The sequence below is a fragment of the Macadamia integrifolia genome, chromosome 14 (genome assembly GCF_013358625.1).
Source record: "Macadamia integrifolia cultivar HAES 741 chromosome 14, SCU_Mint_v3, whole genome shotgun sequence".
NCBI lineage: Eukaryota > Viridiplantae > Streptophyta > Magnoliopsida > Proteales > Proteaceae > Macadamia > Macadamia integrifolia.
In genome coordinates this window covers 25,376,111-25,385,747 of record NC_056570.1, presented here as the reverse complement: position 1 = coordinate 25,385,747, position 9,637 = coordinate 25,376,111, and positions in this window count along the sequence as shown.

The following is a 9,637-nucleotide window of genomic DNA, read 5'->3' as shown; positions in this document are numbered from 1 at the left end:
GTCAGCCCTTCACTTGTGGTTCTTGCACCCTGAGAAGGAACCCCCTAGTAGAAGCTTCAATGGTATTCCCTATCATCAAATAGTTAGCTGTAAATGAGATATATTCTCTTTTAAAAAATGAACAATATGCCCAACCATATAATTTGAGATCTGGACTTGCAAAACAGAAACACATATCAAAGTGTGAGTGTCAAAGTTGGGAAAGTAAGGGGGAGGCACATAGGGTACCAAATTTGGTACCTGAGTTGCAACCTTTGAGGTGCTGCTATAATCTGGGCAATTAGGCCACCATAAAGCAGGTGTAAGAACTTTGTAGGGGTTGCATTTATCATATTTAAATATTATAAAATTTCTATGATCCCAAATAAAGTAACATATTATTATAAAAGTAGAGAAGAAATTGTTAAGGTTGACCTTCGGAACTAAATTAGAATAAAAAAAAAATATAATACTAAATTCTTAAAGGAGGTAGCAGAGAGGTATTCAATATGTAACCCTGGCGGAGTAGAAGTTGATATAGATAACATATCCAAAAATTTTTTTACGTGGACTAAAAGGACTAGATTTTCTAGGGGGCCCCATCTGGAGTTTTTTTCAGTTATGCCCTGTTTTTGCCACATGACACGTTAGATGAGGCCGTAAATTTTGTGGACAAGTGGACTAGGATCCCCCTCTTCTATTTGAAACTATGTTTTGACACATAAAAAAAATTCATCTATTGATGTAGGCAATATATGGACAATGTTTTTTCCATTGTAGAATATGCAAAAATAGAATATATGCTAGAGTCAAAAGCCACAATACTCACTATTAATAAAGGATATTAAACAGAAGTTTCCCTAAAGCCATAGAGAAGGGCTTCTCTCCATGAACTGCCCCTTTTAGACATGTGCCTTATTCAGTGGGACCCAAATTTTGTGGATAGATATACCCTAAGATGCCTTATTCACATGTGAAGTTCAGCCTTAAGAAGTTTTCGCAATATCAAAATGAAGCATGAAATGATTCATGATTATAGAGAGCATGCATAGGTTATTGAAAGGTTCATGTACAGAGGTTCAAAAACTGAATTTGACCTTTAGTATTGGCACATGATGAGTTCAGATCTTGCAATGACATATAAAACAACAACACAAAAACCTTATCTTAACTTGCTTCGTTATACCGATCATTGTAATTTATTGTTTCTATTTTTGTGGTTCTATTTATACATTTTCACTAAGTCACTTTCTTTATTCCTTTGCAGAGCTTGCCTACACCATGGCTTTAACTGAAAAGTGTGATGTATATAGTTTCGGAGTAGTTGCATTAGAAACAATTATGGGAAGGCATCCAGGGGAACTCATCTCATCTTTTACGTCACTAGTTGGCCAAAATATGCTATTAAGAGACATGTTAGACCCATGCCTCGCCTTTCCATCAGATCAAAGGGTTGCAAAGGATGTGGTTTCTATTATTAGAATAGCACTTGCATGTTTACGCAGCCACCCACAATCCCGTCCATCTATGCATCAAGTATCAAAAGAACTACTTGTTCTCCAACCATTATTTGTGGAGCATTTTCATACAATCACTATTGGTGATTTAAATGATTTTGAAGTATAATAACTGTGATTGAAGATTCATTTCACCAACAAAGGACTGAGGCAATTCATTTGAGACTTCCTTGGACAGTGGTAAAATTCTACCACTTTTGTTTTGTAGTCATATAGAGACTCAAATTTTTGTTGTATAAGATATTGTTGTAAAATGAGGGAATTTTATGTTACCTGAGTATCCTGTCCTTATCTTATGCTCTAGCTATCTAGTCTATCAAGGTTAACAGATGCATCATTTTATGGATATAGAGGAAATATGAAGAATTCAAGATTTGGGAAAATAATTTCCATGGCATAGAAAGTCCCCGAAGTAGTTTGGACAATGCAAGATGGAACACCATGGCCAGTGAACAATATATGGGATCATCCAGGAATGATCTAGGTAAGGTGCTACTCTTTGTACAATAGCACGATCCAAGTACCATTAATTGTAGGAGAGTTGTTACAATTAGGCCTTTTTTGTTGGTGTTTATTTGTTAAAATAACATAATTTAACCTAGAAGGTGTTCTCGTGAAAATGTTGTCCGGCTTAGTATCCTTTTTGTCATGCATTTGGTGCTTGGAGGGGGAGGGGAAACCAAAATATAGAAAATTTATTAAATATTTGCATTTAAACACAAAATATGGCATCAATAAAATGTCTGCTTATGCAGGATTTTGCTTAAAACTAAATTATATTTAAAGACAAGAAAATGCTAAGGTAGTTGGGATTTGTACTGATTACTTTGTTTCTCTAAGATATGACTTGTGCAACAGGTATTTCCTGGACAAATGATGTTCGTAATGTTGAATTATATTTGTTAAGATAAGTGAATGGGATTTGGTCACCACAAGAAAGTTAGGGCCATGAATACTCTGGTAAAACCCAAATCAGTTTTACGTTATATCTTTTTTCCCCTTTCTTCATCTAATTCATAAATTAATAAATTAAAATTTTGTTTAATTTTCAATATAATTTTCTTTCCTTATTTGGTTGTTTATTGAAGGTTAAGGTCTCGGCAATCATTTCTAATATACTTTATCTTCTGAATGTTAGACTGTGATATCTATGTGCAGTCTCCTTAACAGTTTGATGGGATTGATTGCCATGACAAATATTCAAATCAGAATGTCATCTTCTTTGAAGTATGTGAACTTTTTTTGTCAAAGGAATCATGTATTTATTTTATATCCTAGTTCTTTTTCTAAACAGCCAATGTTTATGACAACAGATCAACATGAAAGGACTAGATGGGATCCAATCAAGGACCAATATATGCTGGAACAGGATGTATTTTCAGAAGGCAAGCAATTGAATGATTTTATTGCCCTTCAAATGAGCCTGAACTGCTGATTGGTTGAAGATATCTGACCTCACAAAGGTTAGGTCAAGTTTAGGGCTGATCGAACAGGGAGATATGCTGGTTGCAAGAAAAAAGAAACTTTCGGACAACCTTTAAGAACTGTAAGTAGGGACTTCTTTACAATGCCCCAGTAAAGAAGAAACCTCCTGGAAAGACATGCAACTGAAAGTCTAAAAGGTGCTGCTTGTGTTGTGGTTCTAAGAAGGAAAAGAAGAAAATAAAGCACAGAGAAACTTAAACACAGATACATATGCCCTTGAAAATATTGAAGAGGGGATTGAAGATAATTTGTGGCATAGTCACGGTATTGTTTCTTTAGTTGATTCATGATCTAATCATGCAAACCCACAGTATGGCCTAGGTTGATCTAGATTCCGGTTCTATTAAATGATTTTATTGGAAAAGTTTTCTTCCTAGTGATGGCAATGTCGAAAGTGGGGTTTCCTGTCTCCTTGTGATTGTAATATACCTAGATCTCTATTTTCCTTTTCTTTAATATATTTCTTATTTTTTTACTTGAATCAAACCAAACTAAACCAATTCACACCTTTGACGATGGGTAAGATGGTGAGCACGAGGGTTGAGGAGTGAGCTGGAAAATGTTAGAGAGTGGGCCCCAGATCGATCCTGATCATCCTTGATTGGGTTGCCGGATCCAAAATGGGTCTTGAGATTCATCTAGTACTAGAGATTGAATCCCATGTATGAAAGGACATCCTCGTAAAATCCCAATAATGGATCTAGCTACAACCTGATCTTGGCTAAGCTTTGACAAATGCCTCATATTTTTACTTGTTATGTCTCGGTGGTCTCAGTGTGGATTAGATGATCAGCATAATCCTATTTGGTTAGGCGTGTCCAAAGGCCCCAATTGATTTTGCCACATTTAAGGGTGATTTGGTAATTCTGATTATTGGATATATCACATTTGAGTAAGGGAATTCGGTTTACTTTTTCCTCAAATTTTACTTTTCATCATGTGATGGGGAGAAAAAAAAATCAGGTATGACCAGTTTTTCGCTCAATTTTACATGAATATATTTATGGTGACGTACACATTGAATTGATGGGCAGGTGCATCTTGTTCAACCTCACGATGCTACATGAACATACATGAAAGGACTTGCCATGACATGAAAAAAGATAAATGATTGAATTAAAGGCTGAAATTTGATGCGCGACCGTTGTATCAGAATGGAGTATAATTGGTGGGAGTCCTGTGAAACCCCTGACCAGAACTGATTGATTGACTCATCAGTCTTCTTATCAAAATCAGGACCATTTACAAATTGGTCCATTTATCTGGATTTTTAGATGGTCTATCTTCTTCTTTTTTTTTGTTGTTGAAAGATAGCCTACTTAAAGGGTGGGGCTCCTCTACTGCGCAATAGGGGCGGCAGCTTAGATCCAACGCCCTAGAGCACCTTGAAGGTGCACACCCATATGTTGGATTCTATTCCGAGATATACTCCAAGGCATTGGATCTGACCTGCCACCTCTATTGTTCATTAAAGAAGCCGGATCTCTACTTAAATGGTCCTTAATTTGTTCCACGATCCAAAAACTAATTAATTAAGATCAATTGTATGTAATCTTTTAGCCCATATGTTCTTGGCCCATTCTCAATATTTTATATATGATCAGTTCGAAATCAATGGTTTGAAAACAAGCCCGACTGGACTCGCCCTCTCAAAATTTTAAAGTGACTTGGCCGAATCACTTTAAGTTTCCTTGTTCTAACTCTTTCTGAACAGCACCAGAAACGAAAGAACCCGATATCGGCTGAAAACCCAGATTGAAATTGAAATCAAACCGATATATCCCGGTAAGAAACCAATAACAGCCCAAAATTCATTTAATGAACATATTTTTTCATTATACATTCATGATTCAAATCATATTTGCTTTGGGTCTTTTTGGTCATTTAATTTGCAGGCGATTGTTTGCCTACACTAGCAATCTCTGCAACTTTATATTTCCATCTTTCAGAATTATTCTCTGTATCTGTCATCTCTGCAATTGATTCTGATGACAGAACAATTACATACCTCATGTCACTATAAACCATTCCATATTTGATTATTAAATTTTACTTTAATACTTTACATTCAAATCCCTTTTGATTATAAGGCAAAACAAAAATTACATATAAAATATATTATTACTAAATATGATATGTATTTAAATAATTTATATAAGCAAATGAGATAATGATTGCAAACATATCCTATTGGAGTGGTTTAAAGCAACTCAAGATATTTAAAGACGAAATGCTTAGCAGAATCTTTCTGGATGGAATGCTTAGCGGAATCTTTCTAATTTGTCTTCTTAATAATTCAATTTTGAGTTTTATAAGGCCCATGAGTTATGTAAAGCCCCGGAACATGGACTTACATAGGCCTGGTATGCCTTGTCTACCTAAGGTTAGTTTGGAAGATAATAATTAGAGAGATTTACAGCATCACCTCCTAGAGAATGTCATTATTAGAGAGACATTCCCTACATAATTTTAGATTACGCTTACATCCCTTACTGTCAGTCTTTGTTACGGAATATACTTTAAATGCTGATATCAGCTGGTATATATTTTTTTTAAATACCAAAATACCCTTCTAAAGAAATAAAGTACCTGATATACCCTCTCTTAACCTCCTAACCCCAAATCGAATCTGAACTCCTTCATCCCCAAATCGTTTTCTCCCCAAATTGTTATTGATATCAACTTTGAAAACGAGAAAAATTATGGTTTGAGCAAAAAAAATATCATAAAATCTATCTCACCGATCAAATACAATGCCACAGGAATATTTTTTAATGTTCAAACATGGGCTGTGTCCAAAATCACATTTCTAACGTTTGGAGTTTGCCTTGCTCTTATCTTAGGTTTAGCCTTTTCGTCCAGTGATTCCACCACAATCTTTCATGTTCTCTTTCTCGTACTTTTAGCTGGGGGTGCTCTTTTTACTCTTTAGTGGGTACTTATTTCTCATCTCCACTCTTGAATTTGGGTTTCGGCTATTTGAATAATCATTGCAAGTTATTTATTTTCCATTTAGTTTGTAATATATTGACCGAATGCCACTATTAATTTTTCCAAGCTTTTTTCTTAATGTGCGCAGGGATGGAGAAAGGAAGAGGGTGAGAAGGGTTTTGCTCCTCTCAAACACATAGTGAAGGCAAGGGGTATGAGGGGTTAGTGTAAAATAGGATGGGTTTATGTGTTTTAGTCAAAAGGGTAAAATCATCATTTTAAAGAGACTGATTGTAAAATAGGATGGGTTTATTCGCAGTCGAAATGCCATCGAATGGCAATCGGCGTTATAAATTTTCCTAATAATTATTAAGAAAAAAAGAAGAAAAATAAGAATAAAAATAAAATATGATCAATGTTTTTTAATAAAATAAAAACTTTAATTAATTATAAAACTAAAGAGTCCAATATGGAATCATTACACAACCACAAACTCCTCCAAATCCCTCTACAAGGCCCACTACCATGCGCCACCACTGTAAAGCCATAGTATATATTTCAATTTTCATCATTGTCATGGGAGTTTCATCACCTGGGCACTCAATCTGAAAGTGGTGGATACCCACATAAATGGATGATTCATTGAGTATTTGAAGATGGTTTCGAGAAGGTATTCTCCCTGACAAGTTTATTTTACTAGAAAGATTCAAGCGAGGTTATGAAAATAGGATTTAATCAATCCAATTTGGATTTTTGGAACAACGGGCTCAAGTGACTGAAAGAAATTTAAAGATGAAACAATTAGCAGAATCTCAAAGTTGGTTGCTTCAGAGATAACCAACTTTCAGAGATTTAAAGATAACAAACTCTGAAAATTGCCCTAAGTTTTCAAGAATGGCCCACATGATGACGAGCGTTTTAGGAGAGAGAATTTCTGCGGCGGTGGTTGGTGGCGGTCCTGGCCCTCAAGGGGACCGGCCACCAAATGGGGGGAAACAAAGATGAATCACTGAATTTTGGTGACCTGCGTCTACAGTGCAGGCTCCCCCTTCTAATGATTCAGACGTGAATGCATCGGTGGATAGGCCAGCAAAGGCTCCAGAGGATACACCTGGAACGGAACGAGGTACTGAAGGGCGGGAGGAAACTGTCTTACGCTACGGTGGCTAGTAGGAGTCTTCCTAACGTTGTTGAGGTCCTACCTGATCCGATCCACGCAGGCCCCTTACCAAGGTGGTAATACCACAAGAGGCATATGAAGAAAAATTGCAGAGCTTCAACTATGCTCTAATTGGTAGGGTGAACTTCCTGTATGCCTCAATGAATGACGTGAGAAGCAATTCAAAAGATGCCTAGAACCTGAAAGGCAAAGTCAATTTGGCTCCCCTGGGAAAGGGGTATTTCTTATGCCGATTCAAGCTAGAGAGGCCCGGTTAAGGTCAAAGGGCAGGTCATCGGATTCCAACAATGGCACCCTTAGTTTAGCATTCATGAAGATTACATTCTGACCAAACTTGTATAGCTGCGGTATCCAGAGTTGCCAATAGAGTACTGGCACGAACGTATCATGCTGTCTATGGCGAAGGCTTCGGGACGCCCTGTGGCAGTTGACAAAAGAACGACGGCGGGCTCAATGGGTAATTATGCGCGAGTGTTGGTGGGGGTGGAATTGGGCGGTAGTAGAGTGGAGGAGATTCAGGAGGAGAGAAAACAACCAGGAAAAGACACTCTTTTCTGGTTTACTCAGAGAATCATCTATGAAGACGACATAGCAAGGTGCGAGTTCTGCAGAAAATTGGGGCATCCTGCGGCAGATTGTAGAGAGAAGAAGGAGATGGGCAAGAGGGCCACTGAGGCCATGGGAGAGGACGACTTGAACGACCCTGACCAAGGGAGGGCGGAGAGAGTAAGAAGATTGGCGGCTGAGACCTCCGACGGCCATGGCAGGACTGGAAGTCCTATTTTGGTAGGAGATCGTATATCTCCTCCTATTCAGGAAACTTCTATTCCAAGAACAAATCATCCAAAAATAAATTCGGTGGATATTGCTCAAATATCTCAGGACACATCAGCGCTTGGTGAATTGGAGATTATGCTCCCAATAAACATCGACCATATTAGGAAAACCCAGGGTCCTATTATGGTGGATAATCCGCTTGGTGAAAGTGGGTATGGATCCGATCCGACTAGCTCTGCCAGCTACATGTCGGAAAACGAATCGCATGACTCCAGGGAAGCACCCTTCCAAGACGCGGCGGATACGGAGGCAGTGGACTTGAGGACTGTTGTGAAGGAAAGGATGCCGGTGTGCCGTTCCTTGCGACCTCGCAAAACCAAGGTGACATATGGAGGTCGAGGTGGTCGCAGCGGTCATAACAGAGGAGGGAATGCCAGGCGTGGTCAGGATTGGGGTGGACTGAGCATGTCATCTCCGATATAGCCCCTGCACAGATTGTGGCAGGGAAGGTGATCATTCATCACTAAGAAGTGGTGGCATTGGACAGAGTTCTCTGCCAAACTGAAGATGTTAGATCAAACACCAAGAAACACGAATAAAGAAAGATAATAGATCAGTACGACACAGAGATTTAACGAGGTTCACACACCAGGGTGGTGTGCTACGTCCTCGGGCGAAGAAGAAGATGATCCACTATGCAGAAGAAGGATTACACCCTAGCAGCGGCGAGGAAGAACTCGCCCTGAAACCCTAGCTTCGTGAAAACCCTAGAATACAATGACTCTCAACAAGCAACAGTACATTATATATATATACGCCAAATAGCGGTTCGACCCATCGGGTCGCGGTCGATCCGGTCGAACCATACCGCGAAGGCTACGCCCCCGCACCCCCATACGAGATACGAGATCAGTGATGGGCTCCGGGCTTGGGCCGATAGGCCCAAGCCCTCTGTTTCCATCACAGATCTCAGAAAAATTCCCATTCGGGTCGCCACCAAAATATGTCGGATCGGGTCAATCTTCAAAACGGGTCAAGAATTCGAGACAAACTTAACACTTTCAATACTTTATTTAAATATTTTATTCTTTTATTTGCAATTTGTAAGAACAAACAAGCCCGCTGATGACAATGCCAAGGATGGTTAGTTCTTGGTAGTTTTATTTTTTTTAGGAAAAAAGAAAACTAACTGGTCCCTTGGCCTCGTTCCAGACACAGCCCCTGTGACTCGACTGCCCTGCCCTGCGCTGCCTCCTTACAAATTGAAAACTACCCTTTGGGGTTCAACACTTCTAGCAATTAAAAGTGAACAGGGGAGAAAAGGACCATACAATTAAAACAGTAAAAGTAGTAACTCATCTTTTGCACCTACAAATGGACATGAAATAGAACATATTTAGCAGATTTTATTGTTGGATACTCAAGCCGTTTGATTTTATTTTTAGAAACGTGTTTTTTTGTTGTTCTGTGCTCCGAAATGGAAAAACAACCCAAAAACCGTTTGATTTTTCTGTTTCGTTTGACTTGTTTTTCAAAATAGAAATAGGAATTTATGCCTATTTTTTGTCTAGAAACAGGAATAAAGAAAAAAGCCAGACTTATTTTTCTGTTTCTAAAATCAAGTGGGAGGAACCAAAATTGTAAAAAACTCGATACTTCACTCGACCTACCCCTACCCCAGCCCCAACCCATTGTTGAAACATTTTGCTATCCAAAAGTGGCGACTCCAACCTGGTTGTGTGAAGCTCACAGTTCCCGACTGCCTTCA